At 48.4% G+C, this 23,133-nt stretch overlaps 1 protein-coding gene across 1 annotated transcript in view; it reads right to left on the bottom strand.

The window, feature by feature from the left end:
* Window positions 1–23,133, bottom strand: part of GCLC (glutamate-cysteine ligase catalytic subunit) — a 113,005-nt gene that overhangs the window by 70,154 nt on the left and 19,718 nt on the right. The window lies entirely within an intron of this gene.

Genomic DNA, 23,133 nt, shown 5'->3' with positions numbered 1-23,133 from the left:
ACACTTGAGCGTGTCCAGAGAAGGGCAACAAGGCTGGTGAGAGGCCTTGAACACAAGCCCTATGAGGAGAGGCTGAGGGAGCTGGGATTGTTTAGCCTGGAGAAGAGGAGGCTCAGGGGTGACCTCATTGCCCTCTACAACTACCTGAAGGGTGGTTGTAGCCAAAAAGGGGTTAACCTCTTCTCCCAGGCAACCAGCACCAGAACAAGAGGACACAGTCTCAAGCTGCACCAGGGGAGGTTTAGACTCGAGGTGAGGAGGAAGTTCTTCACCGAGTGAGTCATTCGTCAGTGGAACGGGTTGCCCAGGGAGGTGGTTGAGTCATCGAACCTGGAGGCGTTCAAGGGGAGATTGGACGTGGCACTTGGTGCCATGGTCTAGTCATGGGGTCTGCGTTGATAGGTTGGACTCGATGATCCTCGAGGTCCTTTCCATCCTAAGTGATACTGTGATACTGTGATACTCTGTTGGACTCCACACTGCAGACTTCCACCTTCGCTTGTTTCCAACAAGACGACAGGAACCGTCTGTGAACAAAGCATATTTCTTTTCATCATCAGAAAGGTCATTGTAAGGAGGAGCTTCCTCAGCACGAGTTACTTTCTCCTCTGGAGGTTTAGCACAGTTGATACCTTCAGGCCAACTTGAGATCACCTCCACTAGACCAGGTCTTTCAAGATTTCCCATTCGAGCTCTCTGTGTTATCAGAGCCATCCACTTAGACCAGGTTGAGTCTGTGGCATGATGTGGCGTGGAACCTTTGCCTTTGAACATCCAATTCAAAATTGGTAATCTGGGAGCTAAGAGAAGTTGTGATTCAGTTCCAATTACTTTTGAAGCTCCTTTTACTCCTTCATAGGCTGCTAGAATCTCCTTTTCTGTTGGAGTAGAATTTGCCTCTGAACCTCTGTAACCTCGACTCCAGAAACCAAGAGGTCGTCCACGTGTCTCACCTGGAGCTTTTTGCCACAAGCACCAGGTTGGACCATTGTCACTTGCAGCTGTGTACAAAATGTTCTTAATGTCTGGACCATCTCGGACTGGTCCCAGACCCACTGCTTGAACTACCTCTTGCTTTATCTGGTCCAAAGCTGAATGTTGTTCAGGTCCCCAGTGGAAACTGTCTCTCTTTCAAGTCACATCATAGAGAGGTTTCACAATCTGACTGTATCCAGGAATGTGCAGTCTCCAAAATCCCACTACCCCCAAGAAATGTAGGGTCACTTGCTTGTTTGTGGGATTTGCCATGGTAGGGACTCTATTTACCACATCCACTGGAATGTGTCGGCATCCATCCTGCCATCGCACTCCCAGAAACTGAATTTCTGTGGTAGGTCCTTTCACCTTGTCTCGCTTGATGGCAAAACCTGCATTCAGAAGAATGTCAATGATTTTTTTACCTTTCTTGAAGACTTCCTCAGCAGTTTTATCCCAGGCGATGATATCATCGATGAACTGGATGTGTTCCAGAGCACCGCCTTTCTCCAGAGTATCGTGGATTATGGCATGACAGATGCTTGAGCTGTGGATCCAGCCCATTGGCAGCCTGTTGAAAGTGTACTGGATTCCTCTCCAGGTGAAAGCAAACTGAGGCCTGCATTCCTCTGCTATGGGAATAGAGAAAAATGCATTAGCAATGTCTATGGTAGCATACCATTTGGCCTCTTTGGATTCCAGCTCATACTGTAGCTCTATCATGTCTGGTACTGCTGCACTCATGGGTGGTGTTACTTCATTCAGGGCTCGGTAGTCCACTGTCTGACGCCAGTCTCCATTCTGCTTCCGCACAGGCCACACTGGACTGTTGAAAGGTGAATGAGTTTTGCTGACGACTTTCTGACTCTCCAACTGACGAATCAGATTCTGAATGCAGGCAACAAAGAGTCATGGTTGGTTCTGTATTGTCTGTGATGCACAGTCTGAGAAGCAACCGGCAATTTAATGTCCTGTATCTTATGTTGTCCCACAACTGCAGAGTCATCAGAAAGTTCAGGTCTGGCAGACAGCTTCAATTTTTGTCCATCAATTTCTATAGAAGCTACTCCAAAAGCCCATTTGTAACCTCTAGAGTCTTTGAAATGCCCTTTTCTCAGAAAATCAATTCCCATAATACAAGGTGCGTCAGGTCCGGTCACAACTGTATGCTTCCTCCACTGTTTACCAGTTAAACTTATATTAACCTCTACCTTACTTAACTCTTGAGATCCACCAGTGACTCCCAGAATAGTTATAGAATCTGATCCCTGATAATTTGATGGCATTATGGTGCACTGAGCTCCTCTGTCAACCAAGGCCCTGTACTTCCAAAATTGTGAAGTGCCAGGCCACTGGATGTACACATCCCAATAGATTCTGTTATCTCTATTATCCCTCTCCTCCCCCTGGCGGGAGGCAGGGCACCCCTAGTTATGGGGAACATGCCCTGTGACCGTTTGAGGCTGTGCTTTTAAGAAAGGGACACTATGGCTGAATGTTTTGTAAACAAAAGACAGGTCTAAACAAATTTCATTGGTGGATTGGTAGACTGCAACTTTAAGTTTTTAGTCCAACTGAGACTTTCCTCACTTCACTTTCCCTCCTCTCTTTTCGCAGCTTGTCTGCTTCTAGGCTCTCTGCCAGACTAACCTTGGACTGATAAGCTTGAGGCCTACAAACCTACTAACATTTTGCTCTAATTCATAACTGCTTTTAATTAACAACTGCTCCTTTCCTCTGTTTCTAACCCTCTTTGGGGAAAAACGGGAGAGAAGGGGGTAGAGGGGGGGAACCCTCCTCCCGAAGGGGGGGGAATTTCGTTCCTGTATTACTTTGCTGTATATTTCTGTGTATATATTGTAAATATTGTAAATTGTGTATATATATCCTGCATTTCCCTAAAACTGCTTGTAAATATAGCATTCCCTTTGCTCCTCTGGCTGTGGTTAGCTGTGGTCATTTTTTTTCCTTCACTTTGTTGGGGGGAGAAGGCGGGGCCTTCCTCTGAAACCCACGACAATGCCCACATGTGCATTGAGCACAGTGTGAAGTGTTATAGCTGGAGCCACTGTTGGAGCTACTAGAGTTGTTCTGGGGAACTGTGGAAGTAACAGCTACCCTTCTGGTATTGCTACCTCGAGTTCTGCCAGTTTGCAGTTCCCTCAGTCTCCTGAAAAGATTAGAAGTTGGTTGGCCATCTGTGGTGAAGAGGTTATTAAATTTATGAATATGAAATATGAATTATGAAAAATAAAATTTTATTAATTATCAAACTATTAATAACCGATGAATCACCAACTTATATACATGTTCTAGTGCACGTTCATGAAATAGATTCCACAACTGGCTTAGTGTTATAATTATAACGTCATTGAACGATCTATAAACCCTTTCTGTATTTATGTAACGAAGGGTGCAGTTCCGCCGCTTGGCCACTAGATGGAGACTCGGCGGGACGCGGGCGGCTTCTGGCTATACACAGCAATGTTACAATCTTTCTATGCGTCAGCGCTTACTCTGCTAGACGCGGATACTTTGAACTGAGTGCTAGTGGATGGAAAGCACGTGAACGATATTCAGTTCCCTTCAGACAACAGGGATCGGTCCTGGTCGGGGTCGGCCCGTGGGGTCGGCCCTCTAAAGTCGGCTCGCACGGCAGGGCGGGACGACGGTGGCCGGTAGGTGGGCTCGAACGACGGAAGCAGGCGAAGCTACGGGGGTCGGCCCAACCACGGCGGTTCTCGGGGCTGATGCAAACAGCCTCGGGGAGAGAATGCGGCTGCGTTAGGCGGCGGATTCTCTTTAATGAGGTTAAAGGAGCAACAGGACTCTCGCAGTGGTCCCGGGTCCGGTGCAATACAAGCACGAACAATGCTCTGGTTTTCCCTGGAATTCACAGGGCTCAGAGCGGCACTCGGCGGCTCCTCTCCCGCTACGGCGGGGCTAGGCATACGTGGACTCGGTTATCAATCGAGTCCCTTCACCCCGGCAACTGGGCAGATCTTACCCGCGGGGGTTGGTCCAGTCCTCCGGTGGCACGATGGACTCTTCCGATCGGCACGACTGGTTGTAGCAATGCTGAGCTCCTCAGGCTCAGCGAAGGTCCTCCCTCTGGGCTTCTTCAACGATGCAGAGGCTTCCAGTATGCGTGCATGTATAACAGAAGCTAACAACAAGCAGCTCAATGGCAAAGGCTGCAGCTCGAGAGTTACTCTCTCGAGCAAGCACAGAAACAAAGTAAATGAGGGGGCAACATGTTCACCAACTGGGGTGATACTTATAGATTCCTCGAGGCTGGGCTTGACCAATGGGCACTCTCATAAGCAACTGGCTTCAGCCTATAGAAAGCGTGAAGCTAGAATTATGCCCATACTTGGTGTAAGCACAAGCACTGCATGCGCTGGGTGCGTGCAAGCCTGGCTAATGCCTTGGCTTTTGTCTCCCTCCTAAAGGGAGGGGGAACTTGCCCACATGCTGGGACAAGATTCAGTATCGGGGCATAATGTGCCTTCACCACACCATCCCACCTCTTCATGTTCTCACCAAACTGTTCACGCAGAGTTATCCAAATAATCCTATGTGACTGCCTTGGTGGTCTGTATTGGTTTGATTTGTTTTGGAATTACCTCCTTGGAGGACGTCTATTCCTCACAGATGAAACTTGTATCCACCTGGAGGAAGAATTGGAATTATCTCTTTGTGCCAATTGGGATATGGTGTTTTTAAATTCATCCTTCAACTCTTTCATGCAATTCTCAATTTTTCCAAAGAAACACGTGTCATGCTATCCTCCAATTGTCTCATTTGATCAGTGAATTGGCCAACCATAGGAGGAGCTCCACCATAATTTCTCGCCACAATCCTGCTTGCCAGAATGTTTGCATAATTAGAAGGAGCAAGCCTGATGAGCTTTTTAGCAAGAGCAGTTCCTACAGGAATGTCATCAGGATTCAGAGTTTCATGTTCACCATAGAGTATCTCTCTAACAGCAAATTCTCTCAAGCACTTAATTCTCTCATCTATGGTAGTCCAGGGCTTAGGATTCCATGGAAGATCATCTCGGGAAGGGTATCTCAGGGCAACCGCCATTAAAAGGTGTATTGACAGATTAACCTTACCGAGAGCCTTGCGTAGATGTCCATTCCATTATCCCTCGAGAGAGTTCCTACCTGAGCTGCTGACTTGTCTCCAACTATTAGAGCTGGAGCATCTGTATCATAACACCTACTAAGCCAAGCTAGAACTGGCTCCTTATCTGCCCTGGTGTAATCTTTAAGGACATTTCTCAGTTCTTCCCGGGATGAAGAACATTTTGAAATATCCCCCTCTTCCTTTGCCTCCTCTTCCTCAACTTGTTGTCCCCATAATCCTGCTGTCACTCGCCTAAGGATCTCTTTAAGCTGAGAACCACCACTGCTAGCTCCTGTCCTAGCTGCATCTTTAACCTGTTTTGATCTCACTAACTCCACTAGATCTTTAAAACAAACCTTCTCTTCCTCCTCAGCAGGATCTTTTCTAGTATAAGGTCCCTCACCAGGATCAGTCTCCTGCTCTTCTTCCCCATTAGCTTCTGGATCAGCTTTGGCCTTTCCACTTCTAGTCTTTAAAACTGTTACTTGCTTAATTGGAGCTGTGTTTCACAGTATCACAGTATCACAGTATCGCTTAGGTTGGAAAGGACCTCGAGGATCATCGAGTCCAACCTATCGACACAGACCTCATGACTAGACCATGGCACCAAGTGCCACGTCCAATCTCCCCTTGAACGCCTCCAGGGTCGATGACTCAACCACCTCCCTGGGCAACCCGTTCCAATGACGAATGACTCGCTCGGTGAAGAACTTCCTCCTCACCTCGAGTCTAAACCTCCCCTGGCTCAGCTTGAGACTGTGTCCCCTCGTTCAGGTGCTGGTTGCCTGGGAGAAGAGGCCAACCCCTTCCTGGCTACAACCACCTTTCAGGTAGTTGTAGAGGGCAATGAGGTCACCCCTGAGCCTCCTCTTCTCCAGGCTAAACAATCCCAGCTCCCTCAGCCTCTCCTCATAGGGCTTGTGTTCAAGGCCTCTCACCAGCCTTGTTGCCCTTCTCTGGACACGTTCAAGTGTTTCGATGTCCTTGTTAAACTGAGGGGCCCAGAACTGGACACAGTACTCAAGGTGCGGCCTAACCAAAGCAGAGTACAGGGGCACTATGACCTCCCTGCTCCTGCTGGCCACACTATTCCTAATGCAGGCCAGGATGCCATTGGCCCTCCTGGCCACCTGGGCACACTGCTGGCTCATATTCAGGTGGCTGTCGATCAGCGCACCCAGGTCCCTCTCTGTTTGGGAGCTCTCCAGCCACTCCAACCCCAGCCTATAGCTCTGCATGGGATTGCCGTAGCCAAAGTGCAGCACTCGGCACTTGGACTTGTTGAATGCCATCCCATTGGACTCTGCCCATCTGACCAGTCGGTCGAGGTCCCTCTGCAGAGCCTTTCTACCCTCTAACTGACTAACATCTGCCCCCAACTTGGTGTCATCTGCAAACTTGCTGATGACTGACTCTACCCCTTCATCCAGATCATTGATGAATATGTTGAAGAGGACAGGGCCCAGCACTGATCCCTGGGGGACACCACTGGTTACTGGCCTCCAGCTGGATGTGGCACCGTTCACTACCACTCTCTGGGCCCGGCCCTCCAGCCAGTTCCTAACCCAGCACAGAGTGTTGCTGTCCAAGCCACGAGCTGACAGCATAGTCAGCAGTTTGCTGTGGGGGACGGTGTCAAAGGCCTTGCTGAAGTCCAGCTAGACCACATCCACAGGCCTCCCCACATCCACCAGACGGGTCACCTGATCATAGAAAGAGATCAGGTTGGAGAGGCAGGATCTGCCCTTCCTAAATCCATGTTGGCTGGACCCGAGACCTTGGCCATCCTTCAGGTGCGCAGGTATTGCCGCCAGGATAATCTGCTCCATCACTTTCCCTGGCACTGAGGTCAGGCTGACTGGCCTGTAGTTTCCAGGTTCCTCCATCCGACCCTTCTTGTGGATGGGGACCACGTTGGCCAGTTTCCAGTCATCTGGGACCTCACCGGTGAGCCAGGACTGGAGGAAAATGAAGGAGAGTGGCCTAGCTAGCACATCCACCAGCTCTCACAGCACCCTAGGATCTATCCCGTCCGGTCCCATGGACTTGTGAATATCCAAGTGGCTCAGCAGGTCCCCAACTAATTCCTCATGGATTTCCGGGGCATTACACTGCTCCCCGACCCCATCGCCCAGCTCCGGAGGCCACTCGTCCTGAACTCCTCCTGCCTTGCTGTTAAAAATTGAGGCAAAGAAGGTGTTCAGGACCTCAGCTTTCTCCTTGTCTTCAGTCACCGTGTTCGCCTCCAGGTCCACTAGGGAGTGCAGGTTCTTCCTGCCCTTCTTCTTATTGTTAATATATTTATAAAAATGCTTTTTATTATCTTTGACTGAGGTGGCCAGCTTCAGTTCCAGCTGGGCCTTTGCCTCCCTAATTTTATTCCTGCATAATCTAACAACTTCCTTGAACATACCTCGAGAAGCCTTCCCCTCCTTCCAAAGGTGATACAGCCTTCTCTTCCCCCTTAAATCCTCCAGGAGCTGCTTGCTCATCCAGGCCGGTCGCCTTCCCCACCAGCTTGCCTTACGGCACGTGGGAACCGCCAGTTCCTGTGCCTTCAAGAGCTCCTGTTTGAAGTAGGTCCAACCCTCCTGAACCCCTTGGTTCATGAGGGCTGGTACCCAGGGGACTTTGCAGACAAGTTTCTTAAATAGGCTGAAGTTCGCCCTTCGGAAGTCCAAGGTGAAGGTCCTGTTGGTGCTCCTCCCTATCTCCCTGCATATTGAAACCTTCACTATCTCGTGGTCACTGCACCCTAGGCAGCCTCCCACGATCACATCTCCCACCAGCCCTTCCCTATTGGAGAACAGCAGGTCAAGCAGAGCCTGTCCCCTGGTAGGCTCGCTTAACAGCTGTGTCAGGAAGCAGTCCTCCATTTGCTCCAGAAATCTTCTGGACTGCCTCCTTCCTGCTTAATTAAGTTCCCAGCAGATATCTGGGAGGTTGAAGTCACCAACAAGGACAAGATCTGATGATCTTGAGACGGCCTCCAGCTGCTTGTAGAATACTTCATCAGCCTCCTCATCCTGGTTGGGTGGTCTGTAACAGATTCCAACCAGGATGTCAGATTTGTTAGGCTGCCCTCTGGTTTTAACCCACAGGCTCTCAATTCCCTCATCTTCCACCTCAAGTTGTGTGGCAGAGATTGACTCTCTAATATACAGAGCCACCCCTCCGCCTCTTCTCCCTCGCCTGTCTCTTCTAAAGAGCCTGTAACCCCTCATTGTAGCACTCCAATCGTGGGTGCTGTCCCACCAAGTTTCTGAGATGGCGACTACATCATAGTCGCCCTGATGGATTAGGACCTCCAACTCCTCTTGCTTGTTGCCCAGGCTGCGTGCATTGGTGTACATGCATCACAGCTGGCTTCCTGACTTCTCAATTGACCCTACCTTGTGCCCTACTCTTACCTCTGCAGAGGGACCGATTGCCTCACCCACCCCCTTCAGACCTAGTTTAAAGCCCTCCTAATGAGCCCTGCCAACTCCAGTGCCAGGACTCTCTTACCCCTTCTAGATAGATGCACCCCATCAGGACCCACCAGGTCAGGTGCGGTGAAAGTTGTCCCATGGTCATAGAACCCAAAGTTCTGCCTCTGGCACCATCCCTTGAGCCAATTGTTGATGGTGTGGGTCCTCCCATTCCTCTCAGTGTACACCCCTGCCACTGAGGGAACTAAGCAGAACACCACTTGAGCTCCTGCCCCATCTATCAATTGTCCAAGGGCCCTGGACTCCTTCTTAATCGCCTTGGTGCCCTTCCTGTCAATCTCATCACTTCCAGCCTGTATTACCAGCAGAGGGAATTTACAGCCGCCTGAACAGAAGCTGACAGTTTTTGAGACAGATTAGCTGCTGTGGAAGGGGCTTCCGGTCCTGCCGAGAAGGCGGGGGGAAATGACTTTGCCCCGTTAATGGCGGCTGAAGACGGGGGAGCCGCCATGTTGGAAGCTGCCACCGCCCCTGGCTGCTTGCCAGAATCAGCAACAGAACCGTTCAAAGCAGCTTTTCCAATAGACTTTTTAGCTTTATCTTTAACTGACACAGATTCTCTACTCTCTTCATCACTGGACGTCTCTGGGGCTGACCCAGAGGTACGCCGCCTCTTCCTTGATCTATGCTTAATAATGAAGCATGGCTTGGACACTTTTTTCTCCCGGCGCTAGGAAAATAAGAAATACACATTAATTATCACCGAGAGCAGGATTACACACATCAAATAAATCACCTTTGGATCCCAGCCATCACTTAAAATTACTCTTTCTCCTACTGGAATCTTAAACTGCCTTATCTCGATTGGGAGAGTGCTAGAAGTTACATTCCTGTATCAGGTAAGCCAAAAGAATCCCAGACAGCGATCATATAGAAGCCTAATTTTATACACAAACCACAAATATAACCTCTGCATTAAATATTTACCTAGGTGATCGATAAGGAGGCCCAGACAATACTTGTAGATCAGAACCAAACATACGGAGAAGAGCAATTGCTTAAAAATCCAAAGCACCTTCATGTTTGCTAGTCCGTCTCAAGCAAGCAATAAATCAAGCTAATTATCCTCAAGCCCCACGTTGGGCGCCAAAAAGAAATGTGGTGGTTTCAGAGAAGGCCTAGCCTCCTCTCCCCCAGAAAGAGGAAAAATAACCACAGCTAACTCAACCGGAGAAGCACAAGGGAAATACTATATTTGACAAGCAATGTGGAAAATGGAGAATATTAACACAATTTACAGTATTTACAACATATATACAGAGATATACAGCAAAGTAAAAAAACAACAGGAAAACAGGAACAAAAATTCCCTCCTCCGAGGCAGAGGAGGGTTCCCCCCCTGTACCCCCTTATCTCCCCCTACCTCCCTTTTTTTCCCCAAAAAGGGTTAGAAAGAGAGAAAAGGTAATTATTAATAAGGCAGAATCTTACTAGGCTTTAGTTGCTTATCTGTTCAGGGTCACTCTGGCAGGGAGCCGAGAAGCAGATGAGCTGGAAAGGGAGAAGGAAAGGAGTGAACTGAGAAAAGTTCCAACTGAACTCAAAACTTAAAGTTGCATTCTACCAATCTACCCATGAAATTTGTTTAGAATATCTGTTTTCGTTAATATTCCAAAACATTCAGCCATAGTGTCCCAGCACTGTCTCTTTCTTAAAGGCACAGCCTCAAATGGTCACATAAACACAGAAAGTTATCTTGGGACAACAGGACATGTACTATTACTTAAAGGAAACGCTATAGGAAGTGGAGAGAAGGACAGGTAGAACAGGGGGAATATAAGGAAGCAGCCCGAGCAGCAAGAGTCCTGGTTAGGAAAGCCAAAGCAGAGTTTGAATTGAATCTAGCCAGGGAGATTAAAGGGAACACTAAGAACTTTTACAGGTATATTAATGGGAAGAAGAAGACTAGGGAAGGTGTGGGCCCCCTCAGAAAGGAAAATGGTGACATGGTCACAAGTGATGAGGAAAAGGCTGAGGTACTTAATAACTTCTTTACCTCAGTCTTCACTGCAAGGGCCTCTAGCCACACTCCTGATGTTATGGAAGTCAAAGCCAGGGACGGGGAGGAAGAACTGCCCATTGTAAGTGCAGATCAGGTTCGTGATCATCTGAAGAACCTGAAAGTGTTCAAGTCCATGGGACCCGACGGGTTACACCCACGGGTACTGAGAGAACTGGCAGATGAGGTTGCTAAACCCCTCTCTATTATATTTCAAAAGTCATGGCAGTCTGGTGAAGTCCCCACAGACTGGAAAAGGGGAAACATTGCCCCCATCTTCAAAAAGGGTAAGAAGGAGGAACCAGGGAACTACAGGCCAGTCAGTCTCACCTCTGTGCCTGGAAAGACCATGGAGCAGATCCTCCTGGAGTCACTACTCGCTCAAAAGAATAGTGAAGAGGTGATTGGGAACAGTCAGCATGGCTTTGCCAAGGGCAAATCCTGCCTGACCAACCTGGTGGCCTTCTATGAGCAGGTGACAAAATTAATAGATGAGGGGCGAGCAACTGATGTCGTTTACCTGGACCTGAGCAAAGCCTTCGACACTGTCCCACACCACATCCTGGTCTCCAGGCTGGTGACACATGGGTTTGATGGGTGGACCACTAGATGGATAAGGAACTGGCTTGATGGCCGCACCCAAAGAGTGGCTGTCAATGGGTCCATGTCCCAGTGGAGGCCAGTGACAAGCGGAGTCCCTCAGGGATCAGTCCTGGGACCTGTCTTATTCAACATCTTTGTGGGTGACATGGACAGTGGCATTGAGTGCACCCTCAGCAAGTTTGCTGATGACACCAAGCTGTGTGGTGCAGCAGACACGCTGGAGGGAAGGGAGGCCATCCAGAGGGACCTGGACAGGCTGGAGAGGTGGGCACAAGCCAACCTCATGAAGTTCAATAAGAGCAAGTGCAGGGTCCTGCATCTGGGTCGAGGCAATCCCAGGCACAAATCCAGGCTGGGCAGTGACTGGCTGGAAAGTAGCCCTGAGGAGAGAGACTTGGGGGTGCTGGTGGACAAAAAGCTCAACATGAGCTCTCAGTGTGCACTTGCAGCCCGCAAAGCCAATCAGATCCTGGGCTGCATCAGGAGAAGTGTGGCTAGCAGGTCGAGGGAGGTGATCCTCCCCCTCTACTCAGCCCTGGTGAGACCCCACCTGGAGTACTGTGTCCAGTTCTGGAGCCCCTATTACAAGAGGGATGTGGAGGTGCTGGAACGTGTCCAGAGAAGGGCCACAAGGATGATCAGAGGGCTGGAGCACCTCTCCTATGAGGACAGACTGAAGGAGTTGGGGCTGTTCAGTCTGCAGAAGAGAAGGCTCCGAGGTGACCTAATTGTGGCCTTCCAGTATCTGAAGGGGGCCTACAGGAAGGCTGGGGAAGGATTTCTGTGGTGGGTTGGAAGGGTAAGGCCAAGAAGCCTCCTCCTTTCCCCCTTGTAAGGTAAAGGGAAAGAAAATTGAAGGGAAAGGAAAAAAAACAACTCACAAGCTGAATTAGCAAAGCAGTGGAGCTTTATATTTACAAAGCAATGCAGGATATGCAGGGGAATATTTACAAATTTACAATATCTACAATATATACAAAGATATACAATAAAGTAACACAGAAATGAGAGTAGCCCCCCTATGCCGAGGGGGTTCCCCACCTCCTCTCTCCCCTCTCTCCCCCCTTTCCCCAGTGTGGCCGGTTGACGTTGCCCCCTTAAGAAAGGGAATATGGTGGACGGAAGTTGGTAAACGGAAAGAATAATCTAAACTATTTCATTGGTGAAGTGGGAGGAAGCACTTTCTGAACTGGGAGTGAATTGAGCATTTCCAGGACTTTTCTATCAGTCTTGCTTCTGCCTCTTCTTCGTGCTGCAGCTCTTTCTGTGCTGGGCTTTCTGCCAAGGCCTCGGCCTTGAAGATAAGATAGAAGGCCTGTATTTACTCCTTTCCAATTAACACGAACTGCTTCTAACATTTTTTTTCCTCTCTTTTCTCTCTCTTTCTATCCCACTCTGGGGAAAGAGGGGAGAGAGGGGAGAGTGGAGGTGGGGAACCCCCTCTGCCGAGGGGGGGTTACTCTCATTATTGTGTTGCTCTGTTGTATATCTTTGTATATATTGTAGATATTGTAAATTTGTAAATATTCCCCTGCAAATCCTACACTGCTTTGTAAATATAGCTCCACTGCTTTGCTAATTCAGCTTGTGAGTTTTTTTTCCTTTCCCTTCAATTTTTCTTTCCCTTTACTTTACAAGGGGGAAGGAAGGAGGCTTCTTGGCCTTACCCTTCCATCCCACCACACCCAGAATAGGTTAGAAGAGAGAGAGAGAGAAAGAAAGAAGTTAAAAGCAGTTTTGTGTTAATTGGAAAGCAGTTAATACAGGCCTTATCAGTTCTCAAGGCCGAAGCCTTGGCAGAAAGCCCAGCACAGACAGAGCTGCTGCACTGTGGAGAGGCGGAAGCAAGACTGAAGATAAAGTGCCGGAGTGCCCAGGATATCTTTCCTGCACTCCCAGTTCAGAAGGCGCTTCCTCCCACTTCACCAATGAAATTAGTTTAGATTATTCTTTCCGTTTACCAACTTCCATCCACCATATTCCCTTTCTTAAGGGGACAGCCTCAAACGGTCACAGTCCACCCCTTCTAAACAATTTCATTGGCTGTTCATACTGTCCATCCAATCCAAAACGATATTTACAGTTCGTAAGTAAAGTTCATAGTCCATTCCGGCTATGCTCAGATGTAGATGATTCAAAAGTCCAAGAAAATCAGAAAATGAGAAAAATGGAAAACAGTTCATTTCTTCACCGACGAAGTGAAGAAAAGGGAAACAGGGAAATCTCAGGGTCTCTTAGTTGACTCAGGGCTCTTAGGGATCTCAGCGTTCGTGCACCGTAGATTCCTCGTTGATTCTTCTTTTGGGCACGATGTAGCTGTACAGCAGTTTGAAATTAACCTCTTTCAGCTAAAGTTAGATTTCTTTGTGGAATACACTGAATTTCACCATTCTCTTGCATTACCCAATAAGTGTGACCTGGACCTTCAGCTGAAACCACCCCTCGGACAGGTTTAGCCTCTCCTGAGGGCGAAAATACCCAAACAGTTTTACCTCACAGATTCTTTTCTCTAACAACAGGAACTCTATCACCTTCTACTTTCCGTAGCAAATCTGAATGTGCAGGTCCAGCTCGGTTCACTGAACCTCTACTATTTACCAGCCAGGTTGCTTGTGCTAAATGTTTTTCCCAGTTTTTCAAAGATCCACCTCCCATGGCTTTGAGAGTGGTCTTCAACAAACCGTTGTAGCGTTCAATCTTCCCTGAAGCTGGTGCATAGTAGGGAATATGGAATACCCACTCAATACCGTGCTCTTTTGCCCAGTTCTTTACAAGGTTGTTCTTGAAATGAGTTCCGTTGTCTGACTCAATCCTCTTTGGAGTTCCATGTCTCCACAGGATTTGTCTCTCCAGACCGAGAATGGTGTTGCGTGCAGTTGCATGTGGAACTGGATAAGTTTCCAACCATCCAGTGTTTGCCTCTACCATAGTAAGCACGTACTGCTTACCAGAACGAGAACGTGGTAGAGTGATGTAGTCAATCTGCCAAGCTTCACCATACTTGTACTTGGACCATCTGTCACCATACCACAAGGGCTTAAGTCGTTTTGCCTGCTTAATAGCAGCACAAATGTCACAGTCATGGATGACTTGTGTGATGGCATCCATGGAAATGTCTATGGATCTGTCACGAGCCCATTGGTATGTTGCATCTCTGCCTTGATGTCCTGACGAATCGTGAGCCCACCGAGCTAAGAATATCTCACCTCGGTGTTTCCAGTCGAGATCAAGATTAGAGTCCATGTCTACTTGAGAAACTCTTGCAGCTAGATCTGCCTGATGGTTGTGTTGCTGTTCCTCAGTAGCTTTGCTCTTAGGAATGTGAGCATCCATGTGTCTCACTTTCAATGGAATTCTCTCGATTCGATCAGCAATGTCCTGCCATAGGTTGGCTGCCCAAATGGGTTTTCCTTTCCTCTGCCAACCACTCTTCTTCCAGTTCTTTAGCCAACCCCATAGAGCATTGGCTACCATCCATGAGTCGGTATAGAGATAAAGCTTTGGCCATCTCTCACGTTCAGCTACGTCGAGAGCTAGCTGGACAGCTTTTACCTCTGCGAACTGACTGGATTCTCCTTCTCCATCTTTCGCCTCTGCAACTCGGCGTGTTGGACTCCACACTGCAGACTTCCACCTTCGCTTGTTTCCAACAAGACGACAGGAACCGTCTGTGAACAGAGCATATTTCTTTTCATCATCAGAAAGGTCATTGTAAGGAGGAGCTTCCTCAGCACGAGTTACTTTCTCCTCTGGAGGTTTAGCACAGTTGATGCCTTCAGGCCAACTTGAGATCACCTCCACTAGACCAGGTCTTTCAAGATTTCCCATTCGAGCTCTCTGTGTTATCAGAGCCATCCACTTAGACCATGTTGAGTCTGTGGCATGATGTGGTGTGGAACCTTCGCCTTTGAACATCCTATTCAAAACTGGTAATCGGGGAGCTAGAAGAAGTTGTGATTCAGTTCCAATCACTTCAGAAGATGCTTTCACTCCTTCACAGGCAGCTAAAATTTCTTTTTCTATTGGAGTATAATTAGCCTCTGAACCTCTGTAACCTCGACTCCAGAATCCAAGAGGTCGTCCACGTGTCTCACCTGGAGCTTTTTGCCACAAGCACCAGGTTGGACCATTGTCACTTGCAGCCGTGTACAATAGCTTCATAGTTTCATAGTTTCATTCAGGGTTGGAAGGGACCACAAGGATCATCTAGTTCCAACCCCCCTGCCATGGCAGGGACACCCCACACTAGATCAGGCTGGACAGAGCCTCATCCAGCCTGCTCTTAAACACCCCCAGGGACGGGGCCTCGAACACCTCCCTGGACAACACATTCCAGGGTTTCACCACTCTCATGGTGAAGAACCTCCTCGTCACATCTAGCCTGAATCTCCCCACCTCCAGCTTCATTCCATTCCCCCTAGTCCTATCACTACCTGAGATCCTGAGAAGTAATGTCTGGACCATCTCGGACTGGTCCCAGACCCATTGCTTGAACTACTTCTTGCTTTATCTGGTCAAAGGCTGCTTGTTGCTCAGGTCCCCAGTGGAAATGGTTTCTCTTTCGAGTTACATCATACAGAGGTTTCACAATCTGACTGTATCCAGGAATGTGCAGTCTCCAAAATCCCACTATCCCCAAGAAACGTCGGGTCTCTTGCTTGTTTGTGGGACTTGCCATGGTAGAGACTCTATTTACCACATCCACTGGCATGTGTCGGCGTCCATCCTGCCATCGCACTCCCAGAAACTGAATCTCTGTGGTAGGTCCTTTCACTTTGTGTCGTTTGATGGCAAAACCTGCATTCAGAAGAATGTCAATGATTTTGTTACCTTTCTCAAAGACTTCCTCAGCAGTTTTACCCCAGACGATGATGTCATCGATGAACTGGATGTGCTCTGGAGCACCGCCTTTCTCCAGAGCATTGTGGATCACTGCATGACAGATGCTTGAGCTGTGGATCCAGCCCATTGGCAGTCTGTTGAAAGTGTACTGGATTCCTCTCCAGGTGAAAGCAAACTGAGGCCTGCATTCCTCTGCTATGGGAATAGAGAAAAATGCATTAGCAATGTCTATGGTAGCATACCATTTGGCCTCTTTGGATTCCAGCTCATACTGTAGCTCCATCATGTCTGGTACTGCTGCACTCATAGGTGGCGTCACTTCATTCAGGGCTCGGTAGTCTACTGTCAGACGCCAGTCTCCATTCTGCTTCCGCACAGGCCACACTAGACTGTTGAAAGGTGAATGAGTTTTGCTGATGACTTTCTGACTCTCCAACTGACGAATCAGATTCTGAGTGGGCAACAAAGAGTCACGGTTGGTTCTGTATTGTCTGTGATGCACAGTCTGAGAAGCAACCGGCAATTTAATGTCCTGTATCTTATGTTGTCCCACAACTGCAGATTCATCAGAAAGCTCAGGTCTAGCAGGCAGCTTCAATTTTTGTCCATCAATTTCTATAGAAGCTACTCCAAAAGCCCATTTGTAACCTCTAGAGTCTTTGAAACGCCCTTCTCTTAGAAAATCATTTCCCAAAATACAAGGTGCATCAGGTCCGGTCACAACTGTATGCTTCCTCCACTGTTTACCAGTTAAACTTATATTAACCTCTACCTTACTTAACTCTTGAGATCCACCAGTGACTCCCAGAATAGTTATGGACTCTGATCCCTGATAATTTGATGGTATTATGGTGCACTGAGCTCCTGTGTCAACCAAGGCCCTGTACTTCCAAAATTGTGAAGTGCCAGGCCACTGGATGTACACATCCCAATAGATTCTATTATCTCTGTTATCCCTCTCCTCCCCCTGGCGGGAGGCAGGGCACCCCTAGTTATGGGGAACATGCGCACATGTGCATTGCACATAGTTTGCAGGGTTATAACTTTGCATGTTATAACTGGAGCCACTGTTGGAGCCATAAGAGTCGTTCTGGGGAACTGTGGAAGTAACAGCTACCCTTCTGGTATTGCTACCTTGGGTTCTGCCACTTTGCAGTTCTCTCAGTCTCCTGAAAAGATTAGAACTTGGTTGGCCATCCCAGCGGTTCATGTTCTCACCAAACTGATCACGCAGAGTTATCCAAATAGTTCTACGTGATTGCCTTGGTGGTCTGTTTTGGAATGACCTGTTTTGGAATGACCTGTTTTCGAATGACCTCCTTGGAGAACGTGTATTCCTCTGTATTGGGTTGAACTGAGGTGGAGTTAATTCTCCTCACAGCATCGTTTTAGTGTTGTGTTTTTTTGCAGCAGCAGTTGATAACACAGCAGTGTTTTGGCTACGGCTGAATTCAGTATCCGAGCTGTGTCCTTTCAACATTTCCCTGCCCCAGGAGTACATTGAGGGGTGGGCAGGATCTTGGGAGGGGACACAACGGAGCCAGCTGACTCAGACTGGCCAAAGAGGTATTCCATACCATATGACGTCAGCTCAGGTATAAGAAGGACGTGAAAGAAGGAAGTGTTGGGGATTCGTCCATGGCGTTTATCCTCCCAAGGAACCACCAAGCTTAGAGAGCCCTGCTTCCCGAGACCGACCACCGTCCTGCTGATGGGAAGGAGAGACTAACATCTCTCTCTCTGCTTTCTTTTGCTTCTGCGCGGTCTATTTGCTGTTTGCTTATTAGTGTTATTAAATTGCTCCTATCTTATCCCCGGCTTCTGTTATATTTTCTTTCCCTTCTTCCCCTGTTCACTTAAGAGGGGGAGTGATAGAGCGGCTTGGTGGGTATCTGGCCTCCAGGCCAGAGCCAAACCACCACAGTCCTTTTTGGTGCATTGGCCGGGAACATGAAAATATAACATAGCTGTAGTTTCTGCAGTTTTTTTTTTATATAAGCTTGCTTATGATACAGGCTTCTGTGCTGGTCACGTGGCTTGCTGATAATTTCTGCTTTGTTTTGGAAATACTTCATTTGTTTAGGAACATGCCGAAGCAAATAACGGCTATGTGTCTCTTTCTCCTGCTTGTAGGGCTGCTGTTCTGTAGGAGCTATGCTAGAGAGATCATCATTTCTGTCTCCCCACCTGAAATGAGTGTAGAGAATTTTATTATGCAGGCCCCCAAGATTTTGATCCATCCATATGTAAGCTCCCTAGTACTGTTAATCAACATTACTGGCATGTTGCGGGTTTTGTGGAGTTTGATTCCATCATGGCATGAAAAGAGACAGTCTTCGGGTGGGGATATATTGAAGTGTGACTTGAAGCGGTCAGTCCCTGGGTGGCAGGGTGTGTGGAAGGATTTGGGCAGATTCCTAGGACGGTTATCACCTCTCATAGCCTGGGACTTTACCCCAGAAGAGGCGAGCGATCCTACTAAACTAACTCGCCATCTGATAGAAGGGTGCCTCGCTTATCCCAATGAGAACAAACAACTTCTTGCACTTTACTGGGGCCTGGCCTGTGCTTACCGAGCCACAGTTCAATATTCTATGAGGACTATGGCTGAGGCAGGCACCCAAACACTACCTGAGGACACCATGGTGGAGATGGGGACCCAGACAGCAACCAGAGAGATTGCCCCAGTTGTAAAAAAGAAGCAGTGGACAAGAAGGTCAACAGGTCCCTCTCATCGATTGATAAGGGATGAGGAGGATTATGATCAAGAGGCTGGTCCATCAAGTGGGAGATCAGAGGATGTGAGTGAGATTAGACAAGAAGCAGAGACTACTCGGTCCTTGACCTCAGCAGAACTGAGAGACATACGCAAGGATTATAGTCGCCAGCCAGGAGAGCGAATTGCTGCTTGGCTGCTCCGGTGCTGGGATAATGGGGCTGACAGCCAACTGCTGGAAGGCAAAGAGGCCCAACAATTGGGACCCATTGCTAGAAACAGAGGTATTGAGAAAGGCATTGCAAAGGAGACAGGCATATGCAGCCTCTGGAGACGACTCCTGCTAAGTGTGAGGGCCAGGTACCCATGCAAGGAGGACCTTATGAGTTCTCCAGGGAAGTGGAATACGGCAGATGAAGGAATTCAATACTTAAGAGAATTAGCGGTGCTGGAAGTTATCTATAGTGATTTAGATGATCAAAGTGTCTCCACAGATCCAGAAGATGTCCCATGCACACGGGCCATGTGGAGGAAAGTGATCCAAGGCGCTCCAGCATCGTATTCTAACAGCCTAGCAATGATGTACTATTTGGATGAGGACGCACGGTCTGTGGAGATTGTGTCAGCCTGGCTCCAGAATTTTGAAGATAACCTCTGTACTAACTCATTTCCACGCACCAGTGCCTCATTGACCAGGTCTACTCCAAGAAATCTGTCCCCTCCTGCCTCAATCGGAGGGAAAGGGAGCCCCAGACGCACACCACGTGGAATACTCTGGTTTTTCCTTCGTGACCAGGGAGAGGATATGAGGAAGTGGGATGGTGAACCCACTTATAAACTGGAAGCTCGGGTACGTGAACTGAAAGGAAAAACAACAACTAAAAAGGGATCATTTAAGAAAACAGCAAAGGTATCTGCTGTAAAGAGCCAGGAAAGTAATCAACGATCTCTCAGGAGAAGAATTGAGGTTACACCCCTTGATCCCGATGAGGGGACCTCTGGCCAGGCACTACCCAGATCAGACAGTGAATGTTCTGATGAGGACCAGGAGTAGAGGGTCCCTGCCTTCGGCCAGGAGGAGGAGAGGGATGACAGAGTATATTGGACTGTGTGGATTCGATGGCCTGGCACATCAAAGCCACAGAAATACAAGGCGCTGGTAGACACAGGGGCGCAGTGTACATTGATGCCATCAGGGCATAGAGGTGCTGAATCTCTTAGGATTTCTGGAGTGACAGGAGGCTGCCAGGAGCTGTCTGTATTAGAAGCTGATGTGAGCCTAACAGGGGACAAGTGGGAAAGACATCCCATTGTGACTGGACCAGAAGCCCCTTGCATTCTTGGTATTGATTACCTCAAGAGAGGGTACTTCAAGGATTCAAAGGGTTATAGATGGGTTTTTGGTGTGGCCACGGTGAATACAGAGAAGATCAGACAGCTGTCTACCCTGCCTGGCCTTTCAGAAAGTCCTTTCGTTGTGGGATTGCTACAGGTTGAAGAACAACAGGTGCCAATTGCTACTAGAACAGTGCACCGACGGCAGTATCGTACAAACCGAGACTCCCTGGGTCCCATTCATGAACTGATTCACCAGCTGGAGATCCAGGGAGTGATCAGCAAAACACACTCACCTTTTAACAGCCCCATATGGCCAGTGCCAAAATCTGATGGAGGATGGAGATTAACTGTGGACTATCGTGGCCTGAATGAAGTGACACCACCACTGAGTGCTGCTGTACCAGACATGCTAGAGCTCCAGTATGAGCTGGAGTCAAAGGCAGCTAAATGGTACGCTACTATTGACATCGCCAATGCGTTCTTCTCAATCCCATTGGCAGCAGAGTGCAGGCCACAATTTGCTTTCACCTGGAGGGGTGTTCAATACACGTGGAATCGATTGCCCCAGGGGTGGAAGCATAGCTCCACCATTTGTCATGGACTAATTCAGAGTGAACTGGAAAAGGGTGAGGCCCCTGAACATCTCCAGTACATTGATGACATCATTGTGTGGGGCGATAAAGCAAAGGAAGTGTTCGAGAAGGGAGAAAAAATCATTCAAATACTCTTAAAGGCTGGGTTTGCTATAAAGAAAAGCAAAGTCAAAGGACCTGCGCAAGAAATTCAGTTCTTGGGAATAAAGTGGCAGGATGGACACCGTCATGTACCTATGGACGTGGTCAACAAGATAACAGCCATGTCTCCACCGTCCAACAAGAAAGAGACACAATCCTTTCTAGGCCTTGTAAGGTTCTGGAAAATGCATGTTCCAGGCTACAGCCAGCTTGTCAGCCCTCTCTATCGAGTAACTCGAAAGAAGAATCAATTTGAATGGGGTAGTGAGCAGCAACAAGCTTTCGAACAGATCAAACAAGAGATAGCTCGTGCAGTGGCACTTGGGCCCATTCACACAGGACCATCGGTGCAGAATATCCTTTACACCGCAGCTGGGGAGCATGGTCTTACTTGGAGCCTCTGGCAGAAGACACCAGGTGAAACCCGAGGTCGGCCGTTAGGATTTTGGAGTAGAGGATATCGAGGATCAGAAGCCCACTATACACCAACTGAGAAGGAGATCTTAGCAGCCTATGAGGGAGTTCGAGCTGCATCAGAAGTAGTGGGTACAGAAGCAACTCTCCTCTTAGCACCAAGGCTGCCTGTGCTGCATTGGATGTTCAGAAGAAACATCCCTTCTACTCATCATGCCACCAGTGCTACATGGAGTAAGTGGGTAGCACTGATTACACAGCGAGCTCGACTGGGAAAACCAAACCACCCAGGAATTCTGGAAGAGATTATGGACTGGCCAGAAGGTAGGGATTTTGGAGCATCGCCTGAGGAAGTGGTTCGTGCCCAAGAGGCACCACCATACAACGAGTTACCTGAAGATGAAAGGCCTTATGCTCTGTTTACTGATGGATCATGTCGTGTAGTAGGAAGCCATCGGAAGTGGAAAGCTGCTGTATGGAGTCCTACACGACAAGTTGTTGAGACTACTGAAGGAGAAGGTGAATCAAGTCAATATGCAGAGGTGAAAGCCATCCAACTTGCTCTAGAAATTGCTGAAAGAGAAAAGTGGCCAGTACTTTATCTTTACACAGATTCTTGGATGGTGGCTAACGCCTTGTGGGGATGGCTACAGCAGTGGAAGAAGACCAATTGGCAACGCAGGAGCAAGCCTATTTGGGCTGCCTCACTGTGGCAGGACATTGCTGCTCGGGTGGAGAACATGCCTCTGAGGGTACGTCATGTTGATGCTCATGTACCTAAGAGTTATGCTAATGAAGAACATCAAAACAATGAGCATGCAGACAAGGCTGCCAGGATTGATATAGTTCAAGTGGATCTAGACTGGGAGCGAAAAGGTGAACTGTTTGTAGCTCGATGGGCCCATGAAACATCAGGACATCTAGGGAGATATGCTACGTACAGGTGGGCTCGTGACCGAGGGGTGGACTTGACCATGGAAGCCATCGCACAGGTCACACATGACTGTGAAACCTGTGCTGCCATCAAGAGGGCCACCAGAGCCAAGTCTCCCTGGAACAGAGGGCGGTGGCTGGGTTTTCGCTATGGCGAGGCCTGGCAGATTGACTATATTGGACCACTGCCACGAACACGCCAAGGCAAGCGCTACATCCTCACCATGGTGGAAGCAACTACAGGCTGGTTAGAAACATACCCTGTAAATCATGCTACTGCCCGGAACACCATCTTAGGCCTTGAAAGGCAAATCCTGTGGCGGCACGGTACCCCTGAACGGATCGAGTCTGACAACGGGACTCACTTCAGGAACAATGCCATCAGCTCCTGGGCCAAGAAACATGGCATCGAATGGGTGTATCACATTCCCTATCACCCACAAGCCTCTGGGAAGGTTGAAAGATACAATGGACTGTTAAAGACTATGCTGAAAGCATTGGGTAATGGAGCATGGAGGCACTGGGATGTAAATTTAGCAGAAGCCACTTGGCTGGTTAATTCTCGAGGATCTGCTAACCGTCCTGGTCCTGCCCAAACAGAACCCTTGCACACTGTGGGGGGAGATAAAGTCCCTGTAGTACACATGGGAAAGTGGCTAGGAAAGGCAGTGTGGGTTGCTCCTCCCATGGGGAAAGGCAAACCCATTCGTGGGATTGTCTTTGCTCAGGGGCCTGGATGTACATGGTGGGTAATGAAAAGAAATGGGGAGACTCAGTGTGTGCCACAAAGGGACCTAACACTGGGGGGAAGGTAATTGCATGTTGCAGAAAGTAATGAAGCAAGAAGAACACGGACGGATGAAGTTTTCCAAGGATCAAGAATGACACAGTGGTTGAGACCATCTGGAGTTGGTGCCCAAGAACAGAATATCCTGCTTCTGTCTTGAATATTCCCAA

This window comes from Melanerpes formicivorus, unplaced genomic scaffold, assembly GCF_026170545.1.
Source record: "Melanerpes formicivorus ecotype bairdi unplaced genomic scaffold, bMelFor1.0.p_v2 SCAF_9, whole genome shotgun sequence".
Taxonomy (NCBI): Eukaryota; Metazoa; Chordata; class Aves; order Piciformes; family Picidae; genus Melanerpes; species Melanerpes formicivorus.
This window is presented reverse-complemented; position numbering and strand designations above follow the sequence as displayed.